We start from the raw sequence: 16170 nt of genomic DNA on the forward strand, positions 1-16170 counted from the left end.
ATTTAATCAAATGTAACAGCCATGATGATGATGTCTGGCAATGTTTGCCGACAAGATAAAGAATGCACCCTATAACACTAGATTGCGTACTCACGGCAGTTCTGCTTTGTCGTTTTTGGTACGACATGGAAAGAGAGAGAAATTAATGGATTATCGCCGATGCGTCAGTTCTCGATTGTGTTCAGGAAACGTAAGGTTTGATTACGCGAAGGTGGTTTCGTGACTGACGTCTGATCCGGATTGCCTTCACGCAATCAGAATAAAATACCTAAGAGACCTATTTGAATAACAAAAAAAATGGAAATGAATGCAAAACAGTGAAATTTTGTAAAAAGTTGTCAGATTGGAAACTGAACACATTAATGTCCTCCCGAATACAATCGATATACCGCCATGAAGAGCGATCCTGTAACAAAGCTTACATACATTGAAAAATCATGGTGAGTTTAAAGAAAAGAATAAGCAGAGATTTTCTGTGAAGTGAAGCATCAATATATTATCAAAGAACAAAGGCGTTAAACTACAGACAATAACAAATACACAGTGAATACAGAACTTAAATTTTTATGTTTCTCTCATACATGGAGCAGTTCAACAACCACTGCTTTTGTCTGTCCGAGATCTCTTAAAAATTAAATGTTCTGCCGTGCGCATAAGTACTTTTTAGCGTCACACGATTTACCGGAGCGTTTTTCTTGGTGATTTACATGGTTCTTGACACTAAATAAAATATAACTTGTAGGGGTGCTACACGTCTTAACAAGTCGGCGACCAAACGTAAGAAGGTAATGAAGTCTCTAGAACATTTCTTAAAATGATGGATTGTTCTTTAAAATGTTTCGCACCTTATTGCTATCGAGCGCTGTGACAATAATTTAAATACAAGGTGTTTCAAAAATGACCGGTATATTTGAATGGGCAATAAAAACTAAATGAGCAGCGATAGAAATATACCGTTTGTTGCAATATGCTTGGGACAACAGTACATTTTCAGGCGGACAAACTTTCGAAATTACAGTAGTTACAATTTTCAACAACAGATGGCGCTGCAAGTGATATGAAAGATATAGCAGACAACGCAGTCTGTGGGTGCGCCATTCTGTACGTCGTCTTTCTACTGTAAGCGTGTGCTGTTCACAATGTGCAAGTGTGCTGTGGACAACACGGTTTATTCCTTAGAACAGAGGATTTTTCTGTTGTTGGAATTCCACAGCCTAGAACACAGTGTTGTTGCAACAAGACGTAGTTTTCAACGGAGGTTTAATGCACCCAAAGGAGCGAAAAGCGATACAATAAAGGATCTGTTTGAAAAATTTCAACGCACTGGGAACGTGACGGATGAACGTGCTGGAAAGGTAGGGCGACCGCGTACGGCAACCACAGAGGGCAACGCGCAGCTAGTGCAGCAGGTGATCCAACAGTGGCCTCGGGTTTCCGTTCGCCGTGTTGCAGCTGCGGTCCAAATGACGCCAACGTCCACGTATCGTCTTATGCGCCAGAGTTTACACCTCTATCCATACAAAATTCAAACGCGGCAACCCTCAGCGCCGCTACCATTGCTGCACGAGAGACATTCGCTAACGATATAGTGCACAGGATTGATGACGACGATATGCATGTGGGCAGCATTTGGTTTACTGACGAAGCTTATTTTTACCTGGACGGCTTCGTCAATAAACAGAACTGGCGCATATGGGGAACCGAAGAGCCCCATGTTGCAGTCTCATCATCCCTGCATCCTCAAAAAGTACTGGTCTGGGCCGCCATTTCTTCCAAAGGAATCATTGGTCCGTTTTTCAGATCCGAAACGATTACTGCATCACGCTATCTGGACATTCTTTGTAAATTTGTGGCGGTACAAACTGCCTTAGACGACACTGCGAACACCTCGTGGTTTATGTAAGATGGTGCCCGGTCACATCGCACGGCCGACGTCTTTAATTTCCTGAATGAATATTTCGATGATCGTGTGATTGCTTTGGGCTATCCGAAACATACAGGAGGCGGCGTGGATTGGCCTCCCTATTCGCCAGACATGAACCCCTGTGACTTCTTTCTGTGGGGACACTTGAAAGACCAGATGTACCGCCAGAATCCAGAAATAATTGAACAGCTGAAGCAGTACATCTCATCTGCATGTGAAGCCATTCCGCCAGACACGTTGTCAAAGGTTTCGGGTAATTTCATTCAGAGACTACGCCATATTATTGCTACGCATGGTGGATATGTGGAAAATATCGTACTATAGAGTTTCTTAGACCGCAGCGCCATCTGTTGTTGACAATTGTAACTACTGTAATTTCGAAAGTTTGTCTGCCTGGAAATGTACTGTTGTCCCAAGCATATTGCAACAAACGGTGTATTTCTATCGCTGCTCGTTTAGTTTGTATTGCCGTTTCAAATATACCGGTCATTTTTGAAACACCCTGTATCTGCGCCCAGCGGATCATAGTCTTTATTTGAAATATTTTATCGCTGGACGCGCGTATTGGTGTAGGCGCACATTATAAAGTATTTCGTCTCTTTACACATGCGCTGTGATGCTTGATATCTTTACTAACTACAGCCTGATGGCTGTTTCTTTGTTTTATAACAAATATCTCATTTGCAAAGTATTTGAAATTCAATAATATTACAGGGATCAAACTGCAGAGGTTATCGGTTCCTAGACTTACACACTACTAAGTTACTTATGCTGAGAACAACACTCACACCCATGCCCGAGGAAGGACTCGAACCTCCGGCGTTAGGGGCCACGCAGTCCGTGTCATGGCGCCTCAAACCATACGGCCATTCCACGCGGCGACAGCGTAGAATGACTCTGGGACCGCATCTATGGCCTTTTTTTGTCGGTAAAAGGCAGTCTGTGAAACTCATTAGATCAAAAGGGGTCTCCTCTGGGGATATGGGCAGTTTTGTGGAAGTCAGGAAGTGATATACTCTGCAGCTATTGAATGTCGGGCAAGAGCCGGCACCCCTCTGTGGTTAGCAAACGGCCTCAGCACAGCCCCCAGAAAACAATCGAGCACGACATTTTTTGCCTATCTGCATGTATTTCAAAGAGCCAGACGCTGCTGTTCAGTCCGGCCAGTTTGGGAGAGTCAGTTGCATTCGCTCTAAAGATTTGGCTCACTTGTCAGCCAATAGTATTGTGTCACTTTGAACAATGTTCTTGGCATGTAAAGTTGATCAATCATGGAGACCCTGCTTCAAACCAGTACCAATTATGTGTTTCAAAATGTGCATCTTGGGCCAGTAAGGTAGCTACGTGCACTATCTGCTGCTTTTTCATGAATTTAGCAACAGTTCTCACTCGTCACATTGGCAACTGCATGGAGTCGTTCCTTCCATGTAGAGCTTTTTTAAGGTAGGGAGCTGAGGACTGGGATTCTGCACCAGGCCATCGCACAGAGAGAGTCATCTCCGGCTTCCATCTGGTGTTTATCGTTGGACGCTAACTGTTTAGGAGAATGTAAGTGTCGTAAATGCAGTAGTGCGATCCATGTTCTGCGCAGCTCTCTACCTGCTTACATTTCCACGCAACTTGTGTCGCTTACTTTTGTAATAATTTGTCTCTTCTCGTTATAATATTGATTTTGATTTCGTGATCTACCCAGATAAGTAGATCATATTGTGCTCACTCCGTAGAGTTTTTAACATTTTTTGGTACATTCTCAATGTGTTAGTGTCATTTCGTCATTTGATTAGAACTGTATCGAATTTTGCTCTCTGTTAATTTTATTGTGATTTATGGCAATCATTAGAGCAAATATGTAACTGCTAATCTCAGTCTGTAAGTAGACTTTAAAATCCTGTAACTTTTCCTACAATTTGTCCTATATAGGTGCCCATAAAAATAAATATCGGGTGTTTCCGTAAGACCGAGCAAAAATGGCTCTGAGCACTACGGGACTCAACTGCTGTGGTCATCAGTCCCCTGGAACTTAGAACTGCTTAAACCTAACTAACCTAAGGACATCACACACATCCATGCCCGAGGCAGGATTCGAACCTGCGACCGTAGCAGTCGCACGGTTCCGGACTGCACGCCTAGAACCGCGAGACCACCGCGGCCGGCTCCCGAGCAAACATCCAACAGGATATAGAGGATGCTACACTCAATAATTTAAGGTAGGGAACCTGTGTTCGGAGAAGCCATCTTAACGAGATAATAGGAATAAAATCACATTACTGTGTATTTTTTTATAACTATTAGTTAACTGTAAATACCATCATTAACACAATGAACATACCACTTGTACTGCATCTTACAAAATGTGCTGAAACTGGCAATGTAAGCAAGATATCGGCGAACAAGATTTTGACGCACCCTGACAAGTAACTCTGGTGCGAGACTGTGCGCTGGGCCGAGACTCTAACTCGGGACCTGGCCTTTCGCGGTCGAATTGGACAGAATTTGATACGACATCTCTTAAGAGGACGTCCAACAACTCTGTCAGTCACCGTTAAGCCGAAGAACGGATCCCATAAGGTCTAGAGGTGGACCAACACATTTCTGAATTGCTCATTTTGTGATGGTCTTTCTCTTGAATAAATCATCCAATATTTCTGGAATTGGAATCATTTTTTTGTCTGGCCATGTACATCATATCTTTCGATTTCTATCCTATTTGGACAATTCCTTCGTGAAGTGTCGTTCGTCTTTTTTTGTCTTTGAATGTATAAGGTGAACAAGAGCGATACTACATACTTCCCGGTGACATTCCTGACGATATCCTTCCAGGACAACGTGCTAATACCATAATAAGAAGAATACATGATAGCATTATCAGGTAATATGGATGCGCGATGCGACGTTTAGTACACCGAGCTGCCATCTCTGGCGGAAACAATGCCTCTAACCCTGCAGGGCATCAATCCGAACTGAGCTTGGGTGACATATGTTTACGTCAATTCCAGTCGTTTGCCAGAGTCCATCAGTCGTAGTGGCTGGTGAGTGATAGCGTGCCGGTCTCTTGAAGACCCATGATCAGTTGTGGTCAGTGGTTGAGGGATCTGGAGAACGTGATGTCCAAAGCAACGCTTTTTACTGAGGTGGGTCATGACAGACTCGGCTCATGTAGTCGCCTTGAAAGATGATTTCACGTACACGTCGAAGAAAGTAATCAGCTAGCTGCCTTAACACGCCAAAAATGTAATGCATGTTACTGGCTATTCGAACCAAAGGTTATGTATACAATGGCACCTCTGAATATTGCAGCTGCTGGGCCCTTATGACAATGATAGATTCAATCTAGCAACCTTCCTTCTCCTTGACGTCTCCACACACGGATACGTTCTTCGTGATTCTCTATGTAGAGCCACAACTCGCATGAAACGAAGACGTGATGACACATCCGTAACCAGTTTTGTCGTTGGACACATCATCGTCCGCGCGCATCTCTCTGCTGCCGCGTCAACGGTAGCCACAACAGTGCTGAAGGCCCGTGGTGCCCCAATTGTCGGCGCACTCTCTGTGTGAATTCTCGTCTTACTGCAGACAAGACTGTTTCCAACTCGAAACGTGTGACTTGGCTGGATTACGTTCAAACGTGTGCGAATTCCTAAGGGACGAAACTGATGGGGTCATCAGTCCCTAGACTTACACACTACTTTAACTTATGCTAAGAACAACACACACACTCATGCTCGAGATGGACTCGAACCTCCGGCGGGAGGGGCCGCGCAATCCGTGACAAGAAGCCTCCAACCGCGCGACGGGTGGATTATCCTGCAGGGCCGAGCGAATACTGCAAGGGGTGTTCAAAAAGTAATAAAACACCTTTCTTTGTCGGCCATTGCCGGCTGCAAATTTGTTGTGACATATCATGGAATATTCCCACCTCAGCCCCTTTAGTACCATGAGATTCATAATTGGCGACGCTGTAAGTAGCCTTCAAAATGACGTCTGTAATGGAGATGAGTTCCAAGCACAGAGCTATAGCTGAGTTTCTTTGGGCAGAAACCCAGAGCACCGCAGATACTCATAGGCACTTGCAGAGTGCCTACGGAGACCTGTCAGTGAACAAAAGCAAGGTGAGTTGTTGGGTTAGGCTTCTGTCATCATCGCAACAAGGTCGCACAAACTTGTCCGATCACCTGCGTGCCGGCCGTCTGCATACAGCTGTGACTCCTGCATTCAAAAATGGTTCAAATGGCTCTGAGCACTATGGGACTCAACATCTTAGGTCATCAGTCCCCTAGAACTTAGAAATACTTAAACCTAACTAACCTAAGGACATCACACACACCCATGCCCGAGGCAGGATTCGAACCTGCGACGGTAGCAGCCCCGCGGCTCCGGACTGCAGCGCCAGAACCGCACGGCCGCCGCTGCCTGCGACTCCTGCTTTGTTGGAACGTGCAGACACAGTCTTCGCGGTGTTGATCTAGGTGACAGACGGATCACAATCAAATTGGACGCCTCTATTGGCACTGCTGACGCACTTGTCCACCGTTTGGGCTACTCAAAAGTATGTACTCCTCGCCGCCTAATATAAGGCCATAAAGAGCGACGAGGGACCATTTGTGCGGAATTGCTTGCGAGTTACGAGACTGATTTGTTGTCGAACATCGTCACAGGTAGTGTAACATGAGTTGACCTCATCATACTAGTAAAAAATAGCAGTCCATGGAGTGGCACCACATCACCCCTTTTCTGAAGTAAATGTTCAAAGCCGCACTCTCAGCTGGTAAAGTCATCGTGACGGCCTTCTGGAATTCTGAAGAGATTATTCTCTTGGACGTCCTCATACATGGTGCTAAGATCAACTGCAAAGAGGATTGTGCTACCCTCAGAAAACTGAAGAAAAGATTTCAGCGTGTTTGTCGCCAGAAAAACGGAAACTAACTTCTCTTTCATCTTGAAAACGCAAGGCCTCACATAAGTCTTCGCGCACGAGATGAGGTCCAAAAATTCATTGTACTGTGCTTCCATATCAACGCTACAGCACGGATCTCACACGTTCCGACTTCCTTACATTTGGCCCAATGAAGACTGCACTACGCAGGAAGCAGCACGTGGAAGGTAGGGAGATTATTGATGCAGCAAGACGTTGGCTCCGACGTCAACCAGTAGAGTGGTACCATGCGGGCATCCAGGCTGTCCCAGTGAGGTGGCGCAAGGCCGTCTCTTTGAACAGAGGCTATCTTGAAAAATACGGTTTCTTAGGTAAAAGAGTAGGATATTGCGAATAATACAGTGTATACGAGTCTTCAATAAAACCATCCTGTTAAAAAAAGAAAAAAAGCTTTGTTGCATTAGTAATTGAACGCCCCCCTACCTGTGTACTTCCAGCCGCTAGTCATGCACGGACACCGACAGTCTGCATAGTTTTGATCGTGGCCCTCCGGAACCCATGGATTCCATGTTCGCATTACAGTCATGCGGCCAACACGAGCACCATATCACGGAATGGTAAAGCACAATCTCCATTCGTCACAGTCCTGCAGCCGTCAAATACTAACACACATTGAAGAGACAAAGAAACTGATAGACGTGCCTAATGTCGTGTAGGGTCCCCATGACCGCGCAGAAGTGCCGCAACACGACGCCGCTTGGACTCGACTAATGTCTGAATTAGTGCTGGAGGGAACTGACACCATGAATCCTGCAGGGCTGTCCATAAGTTCTACACATTCATGGTGGTGTCTGTTTGTTCTATATCGTGTCTCCCTACCACTTTCTCGCAACGACGCTCTGAGCGCGTTTTTTAGGGAATTGACTAGTTTGACCCTGGGACCTGTTGCTGGTAAGGAGACGCCAGACCACCCATGACATGTAGAATTCAGAAGAGTTCAGTGAGACTAGCGATGATATAACCAAATACTTAATGATTTCAGCGTCAGCCCCACTGCACTCCCTATAAAAGAATCTAACTAAATTGAAGGCTTTCCTATTTTTAGTTAGCTGGTAAAATAACGTCGAAAAAGCAGTTAAGTTTACCATTGGAAATATTATTCTACTCACAAAACATTGTTTACAAATTGCGCTATTGATAAAAGTAAGTGTTTTAATACAGGATGGTAAAAACCAACTGCGTTCAACAAAAATGTGAACGAATATTCCCTGAGTGGGTTTCCAAGTTCTACAATGGATCGTAGGATGACCTATGCCATATCACATCTATAATCTCGGTTTAAATTAAGTTTCACAAGAGAGAAAACTATCAAAATGGTCTACAGTGACCCTCAATTATCTTTAATTACTTATCTAACTTGTCGTAAATTACAGTGGCTGATGTGGCTTCTCAATAATTATATGACAGAGAAATCATCGCGTTTCAGATTTTTACTTCAAGTGGCAAATGTGAACACCATGAGCTTTAATTTACGATCGACACTAGTATTACGCAAAAAGGGGGTGTAGCAGATGAGACTTCTGCAGTTCTGAGTGAAGCTTTATGCGCTCAAAAATGCGGCATCGCGTGCGTTCATTACCTTGTCGGTGTTTAGGATGCGTCAGGGCGATAGCCGGCGCACAGCTCCGCTCAGCTCGCCATCTCGGAAGTAACTCTCCCCTAACTTCTGCTTACTACAATTTACCGAAGTTGGTTTAACTTGCAGCTGGTGTGGTCCTTTTAGAGTTATCGTAAGATCTATACTGTTCTTCTGGAGGGCTCTATCTTTTAACATGGGCTGGCGGGTGGTACTAACGTAACAGAGACGCGAAATAGTCTCACGTTAAACCTTGCGGGTGGTGTGGCCCTATTTGTGTTATCGTAAGATCTATACTGTTTTTCTCGAGGGCTCTAGCTTTTAACATGGGCTGGGAGGTGGTCCTTGACGTAACAGAGACGCGAAAAAGACTCACGCTAGAACTTGCGGGTAGTGTGGCCCTAGTGGTTAGCTGGCGACGTGGATGTCCAGTACGTCCCTTATCGTAGGGCCTTCTAGCTTAACACGGTTCTGCTCTCGGCTTCTGTTCTCGTTTCTCCCTCGGAACTGCGTCTGTCTCACGGTGGGAAGGTACGATATGCATTTAGGCATTCTTGTGTTAGTCTGTGGTATTCCATTTGCTCACTCGTTGCTCGTATTACTTTGGTTTATTTAATGTCACGATTTATTCGGAGGTATGTGACATACTACTGGATTTGCTTATCATGTCAGGGTTTTCATGGAAGGTGTTGGATTTGCCTGACACCTTACAAAGTCCATAGAGTATGAGGATTGTACAGTTCGTTGCAAGGCATCGCAGATATGCTCAATAATGTTCATGTCTGGGGAGTTTGGTGATCACCGGAAGTGTTTAAACTCAGAAGAGCGTTTCTGGAGCCACTCTGTAGCAATTCTGGACGTGCGGGGTGTCGCTGGAATTGCCATAGTCCGTCGGAATGCACAATGGACATGAATGGATGCAGGTGATCAGAGAGGATTTTTACGTACGTCTCACCTGTCAGAGTCGTTCCTAAACGTACCAGAGTCCCATATCACTCCAACTGCACACGCCCCACAGCATTATAGAGCCTCCACCACCTTGTACAGTCCCCTACTGACATGCAGGGTCTATGGATTCATGAGGTTGTACACGTCCATCAGCTCGATACAATTTAAAGCGAAACCAGGTAACATATTTCCAGTCATCAACAGTCCGATGCCGGTGTTGACGGGCCCAGGCGAGGTGTAAAGCTTTGTGTCGTGCAGTCATAGAGTGGCCTTCGGCTCCGGAAGCCCATATTGACGATGTTTCGTTGAATGGTTCTCATGCTGACACTTCTTGATGGCCCAGCATCGAAATCCGCAGCAATTTGCGGAAGAGTTGCACTTCTGTAACGTTGAAAGATTTCCTTCAGTCTTCACTGATCCCGTTCTTGCAGGATGTATCTCTGTCTGCAGCGATGTCGGAGGTTTGATTTTTTATCAGATTTCTGATATTCACGGTACACTCGTTAAATAGTCGTACGGGAAAATATGCAATCCATCGCTACCTCGAAGATGCTGTGTCCTATCACTCGTGCGGCGACTATAGCACCACGTTCAATCTCACTTAAATCCTGATACTTGATAACCTGCCATTGTAGCAGCAGTAACAGATCTAACAACTGCGCCAGATACTTCTTGCCGTATATAGGCGTCGCCGACCGCAGTGGAGATTCTACCTTTTTACATACATCTGTATTTGAATACGCGTGCCTATACAAGTTTCTTCGTCGCTTCAGTGTAAGCATGTAGGTGTTTCTTCTTCACACAAAAGGCATAACACGATTTTCTCGTGTACAAGCACCACTGAAATGTTGATAATTTGCATATCGAGCATTTAATAGACTTTCTGTGATTTGATGTTAGTTTTGTGCCACCTTCGCGCTGGTCCAGTGTTAATGGCCTGGTGTTTCCTTGAGACGCTAAACTAATGTATCTGCGACGCTCATTCCGTAACTTACCCAGTGCCGCCCATTTGTAACTGCCAGAAACAGTTGGCGACATGGTCTCCCACCGGTGTTGTATCAGCGTCATATCATCACGGTGGCAGGTGTCTTGCTGCCTGCCACACTCGCGAGGTGGGGACATGACTTACATCCGAGCGCGGCCGGCAGAGCTCCCTCTCGGGCTACTTAATTGTCGGTTTAAGAGCGCCTCCGCAGGTGTAAGACGTCTTAATGCGGGCCGGAGCGGGCGGCGAGAGGCGTCGCCGTAAATCTCTGTGCCGGCATTGTTAGCGGAGCTCGTAATGAGGCCCGCCGCCGGCCAAGCCGTGGAGCCGACAAGGCTGCGCTGGGCGGCTCCGGCAGCAGCCACGGCTTACACGCTGCGCGACCAGAGGGAGCTACGCCTGCAGTTCGTTGCTTTTTGTCATCACGTACCTTGTTGCTGCATGTCTCGGAATTCGGGAACCACCTTGGGTGTTACCTTGACATCTGCCTCGTTCGTTTTCTGCATTTATCTCAGCCCGTATTTGAACATACCCATACCCACAATTTCCGTGGATGTCTTAGTGGAGAGTTGCCTATATTCTACTAGCTCCTAGTTTGTGCTGCTTCTGTAAAATCAGTAACTGTCATACAAAACCGACTTGTAGTAAGATCAGCCTGAACTTTTTTTGTTTTAATTGGCTTTTGCGACATGACTCTACAGCCATCTCGGCAGTGGAATATCCATTCCGAGCGAAAGGAAGCAAGGACATTGATCAGTTTTCAGTACTCGTGGATGCATGACAAAAGTCGCCGTCCCGTGGCTACAGCGAGTGCCCCAGCGCATTCAAATAGCCGAGGCAACAGCTGAAATGATGTGTCAGTGACACAATCGAATGAGTACTTTAGCCGCTCAATCACAACAGACGAGCGCTGTAACTCTTATACAAAAGAGCAATACGTGGAGTGTAAACATGTTGATTTACCTCGGCCGAAAAAGGTGAAGACCGAAGCATCACTGTGCAAGGTGATGTCTTTCTTGGGACTGCAAGTTTTAGTGCCACGAGATTACGTTCGTATGAGGTAAACAGTGACAGAAGCATACTACCAAACTCTCCTAACGAGGTTAGTGTGGTAACAACGTCAATACGACACTTGTTATGGGTTCCAGTTATCGATCGCGGTCCGTATTAGTATTGCTGGACCCGCGTGTCGCAACCAGCGCCGCTCCGCGGCTTGTATCAAGTTTCTAGCGAGCTCTCGTCGATTCTTGCTCGGGACGTCAAGTAGTAAAGTAGCATAGCCTTCAGCTGATAGCAAGCACCTCTAAGAAGGCGCTTATTAACGTATGGCATAAGTGAGGCCTCAGTAGCTATCTCTTTATAATTATATGCAGCCAAGAAGAATCCTGTACAACCAGTTACGTACAATATATATTTTTTTTTACCAACGACTACGAATTATTTTAGTCGTTGCAGATCCAGACCATGCAGCCAGAACCTTATCGACGTTACTGACAAACCTGCTGTGATTTATATGTTTATGTTTAGCATTGACCATGAGTAAACACTGGCGACGACTCATTCGTCGTCATCAAACAGTTAGAGGAAAGTGTCAACATGAAGCGTCACTGGAAACTGTCCAAGGTGGTATTGCTCTACGACAAAGCCCCAGCTCATTCTGCGCAGGTCACAGTCACACATGCTGCTTTCTGGTCTATCGAATTTTGCCTCGCCCTCCTGACATGCACCCAGTGACGTCTCCCTCTTTCTGAGGGCGAAGAAGTCATTGGCTGTTGATAAACTTTCCGGGATGTGAGGTCGTGGTCCAGGACTGCGCTGGACTTCCTCAGAGGCGCTGCTCCGCTGAGTCTTGCCGACATCCCGGAAAGTATATCAACAACCATGTCACCCGGTCGTGAAAGCCTTCATTCTACAAGAAGAACTGTCGTCAGAACAGAATCATCATCATTTCATCATCATTGACTCCCAAGTAGCCGAAGTGGCGTCAGCTGAAAAGGGCTTGCAATTTCGGCCACCGAACACCCCGCAAGGGGTCTCCCGGCCAACAATGCCGTACGATCATTTAATTTCAGGCCAGAAGTATCAACTTTTAAAATACACTACTGTCCATTAAAATTGCTACACCAAGAAGAGACGCAGATGATAAACGGGTATTCATTGGACACATATATTATACTTGAACTGACATGTCATTACATTTTCACGCAATTTGGGTCCATAGATCCAGAGCAATCGGTACCCAGAACAACCACCTCTGGCCGTAATAACGCCCTTGATACGCCTGAGCATTGAGTCAAACAGAGCTTGGATGGCGTGTACAGGTACAGCTGCCCAAGCCGCTTCAACACGATACTACAGTTCATCAAGAGTGGTGAGTGGCTTATTGTGACGAGCCAGTTGCTCGGGCACCATTGACCAGATGTTTTCAGTTGGTGAGAGATTTGGGGAATGTGCTGGTCAGGGCAGCAGTCGAACATTTTCTGTATCCAGAAAGGCCCGTACAGGACCGGCAACATGCGACCGTGCATTATCCTGCGGAAATGTAGGGTTTCGCAGGGATCGAATAAAGGGTAGAGCCACGGGTCGTAATACATATGAAATGTACACTGTTCTAGGTACCGTCAATGCGAACAAGAGGTGACCGAGACGTGTTACCAATGGCACCCCATACCATCACGCCGGGTGATACGCCAGTATGGCGATGACGAATACACGCTACCAATGTGCGTTCACTGCGATGTCGCCAAACACGGATGCGACCATCATGATGCTGTAAACAGAACCTTGATTCATCCGAAGAAATGACGTTTTGACATTCGTGCACCCAGGTTCGTTGTTGAGTAAACCATCGCAGGCGCTCCTGTTTGTGATGCAGCGTCAAGGGTAACCGCAGCCGTGGTCTCCGAGCTGATAGTCCATGCTGCTGCAAACTTTGTCGAACTTTTCGTGCAGATGTTTGTTATGTTGCAAACGTCCCCATCTGTTGTCTTAGGGATCGAGACGTGGCTGCACGATACGTTACAGCCATGCGGATAAGATGTCTGTCATCTCGACTGCTAGTGATACGAGGCCGTTGGGACCCACCACGGCGTTCCGTATTACCCTCCTGGATTCCCTATTCTGCTAACAGTCATAGGATCTCGACCAACGCGAGCAGCAATGTCGCGATACGATAAACCGAAATCGCGATAGGCTACAATCCGACCTTTATCAAAGTCGGAAACGTGATGGTACGCATTTCTCCTCCTTACACGAAGCATCACAACAACGTTTCACCAACCAACGCTGGTCAACTGCTGTTTGTGTATGAGAAATCAGTTTAAAACTTTCCTCATGTAAACACGTTGTAGGTGTCGCCACCGGCGAGAACCTTGTGTGAATGCTCTGAAAATATAATCATCTGCATATCACAGCATCTTCTTCTTCCTGTCGGTTAAATTTCGCGCCTGTAGCACGTCATCTTCGTGATGTAGCAGTTTTAATGGCCAGTAGTGTCAATAGGGAAAAGGAAAGCATTATGTCACAGGCATTTTCAGAATGATCTACATCTACAACTACATCTAAATACTCACATACATACACATACCGCTAGCAACCATATGATGCCTGGCGGACGATACCTTGTACCACTACTACTCACTGTATTTCTTGTTTTACTCGTGAACAGACAAAGGGAAAGACTGTCTGTATGTCTCTGTACGAGGCCCAATTGTCCTTATCTTCGTGTTCCTTACGCGAAATGTACATTGGCGGCAACAGGATCACTCTGCAATCAGTTTCTAATGCTGACTCACTAAATTTCCTCAGTAGTGTTTTCGTGACAAGAAAGTCGTCTTCCCTCTAGGAATTCCCAATTTTCCGAAGCATCTCAGTAGTACTTGCGTGTTGATCGACCCTACAGGTAACAAATCTAGCAGCTCATCGCTGAATTCCATCCTTTAATCCGAGCTGGTGTGGATGCCAAACTCTCGAGCAGAAGAATGGGCGCACTAGAGTTCTATACGCGATCTCTTTTATACATAATTCACACATTCCTAAAATTCTCACAGTAAACCGCAGTCGACCATTTCCCTTCGCTATCACCGACTATAAGTGCACGTTCCATTTCGAATCTCTTTGCAACTCTACGCCTAGATATTTAATCGTCGTGACTGTCTCAAACAGCATACCACCAATGCTGCATTCGAATGCTACGAGGTTGTTTCCCTACTTACCCGCATTACCTTACATTTTTCTAAAGTTAGAAGAAGGTGTAAGTCATCTTGTATCCTCCCAATGCCACTCAATGACAACACCTTTCATTACACCATCCCGCCATCAGCAAACAGCAGCAGATTGCTACTCATCCTGTCCATCACATCTGCCGTCCGACCCCGCTGGCTGAGTGGTACACCCAGGACGGTGGATCACTCGGCTCGTGGGTCGATGAAGAACGCAGCAAATTGCGCGTCGACATGTGAACTGTAGGACACATGAACATCGACGTTTCGAACGCACATTGCGGTTCATTGATTCCGTTCCCGGGCCACGTCTGGCTGAGGGTCGGCTACGTATACTGAAGCGCGCGGCGTTTGCCCCGCTTCAGAGACCTGGGAGCGTCGTGTCCATCTGTGAGGCCGGCCGCGATCCGGCTTGGCGGTTCGCATAAAAAGAAAAAAAAAGTTATCCTAATCATGATGCCGGCACGGTAGCTTAGCGTGTTCGGTCAGAGAGCTGGTTGGCCTCTGTAATAAAAAAAAGTGAGTGGACCGATAAACAAAAGAACTTTAACGGATGTCATGTGACGTCCGCAATGACCAAACCCAACGATCAACAACGAACAAAAATGAAAAAAAAGTGGTCAGCAAGACGGAATGTCAATCCTAAGGGCCCAGGTTCGATTCCCGGCTGCGTCGGAGATTTTCTCCACTCTAGGACTGGTTTTTGTGTTGTTCTAATCATCATCATTTCGTCCTCATCGACGCCCAAGTCGCCGAAATGTCGTCAAATCGAAAGACTTGCACAGAGCGAACGGTCTGCCCGACGGGAAGCCCTAGTCACACGGTATTTACATTTTTCACACCACTTATGTATATGGAGAATAAGAACGGCCCTGTCTCACTTTTCTGGGGTGTTCCTGACAATACCCTTGTCTCTGATGAACACTTACCCACTCACAGTCGCGGAAAGCGTACTGGATTCTGTTGGATAAAAATACTTTCTGCCACTCATATATCTGACAGCCTAATCTTTCGTCAGCAGTGGACACCATGTCAAACGCTTTCCGGAAACCAAGAAAAATGGAATCTGACGTAGTGATTGTCGAGGGGAAGCGTTTCCTCAACCTCTATGATGCTGATATCTACAATCAAGGTCTCCGCCAAAGTATCCATCGCTGGGATAAATATTCCACATTGAAGCGTGAATACGTAAAGCAGGACTAACACACCATCAAGTTCTATGGATACACACTGGTCGAGACGACGAAGGACAGAGATACGAGACGTGATCAAAAGGTAAAGGGAATTTTTATTCATCTCAAATAATCTTCATTTATTCACCAATACCAACTTTGTCCCCTTCAAAGTAATCTCCTTCAGATTACATTTCTGCCAAGGCTTTTTCCAAGCTTGTAGGTACTTGTGGAACTCACTATTCGTTATGGTGTTCAGCTCCTTCAGCGATTCTTTTTTCATCTCATCAGTGGTGGCAAAACGACGTTCTTTCATGATTCTCTTCAGCCTCAAGCACTGACGTAAATCGCAGGGGACCATATCCGGCGCATACGGTGCCTGAAGCATTGAAGTGCGAGCGGGAGCATT

General features: G+C 46.0%; 1 pseudogene; it reads left to right on the plus strand.

Moving 5' to 3' along the window:
- The first annotated feature begins 14759 nt into the window (after positions 1–14759).
- On the plus strand, positions 14760–14914 carry LOC126274913 (5.8S ribosomal RNA; annotated as a pseudogene).
- Positions 14915–16170: the final 1256 nt, after the last annotated feature.

Source organism: Schistocerca gregaria, chromosome 5 (genome assembly GCF_023897955.1).
Source record: "Schistocerca gregaria isolate iqSchGreg1 chromosome 5, iqSchGreg1.2, whole genome shotgun sequence".
NCBI lineage: Eukaryota > Metazoa > Arthropoda > Insecta > Orthoptera > Acrididae > Schistocerca > Schistocerca gregaria.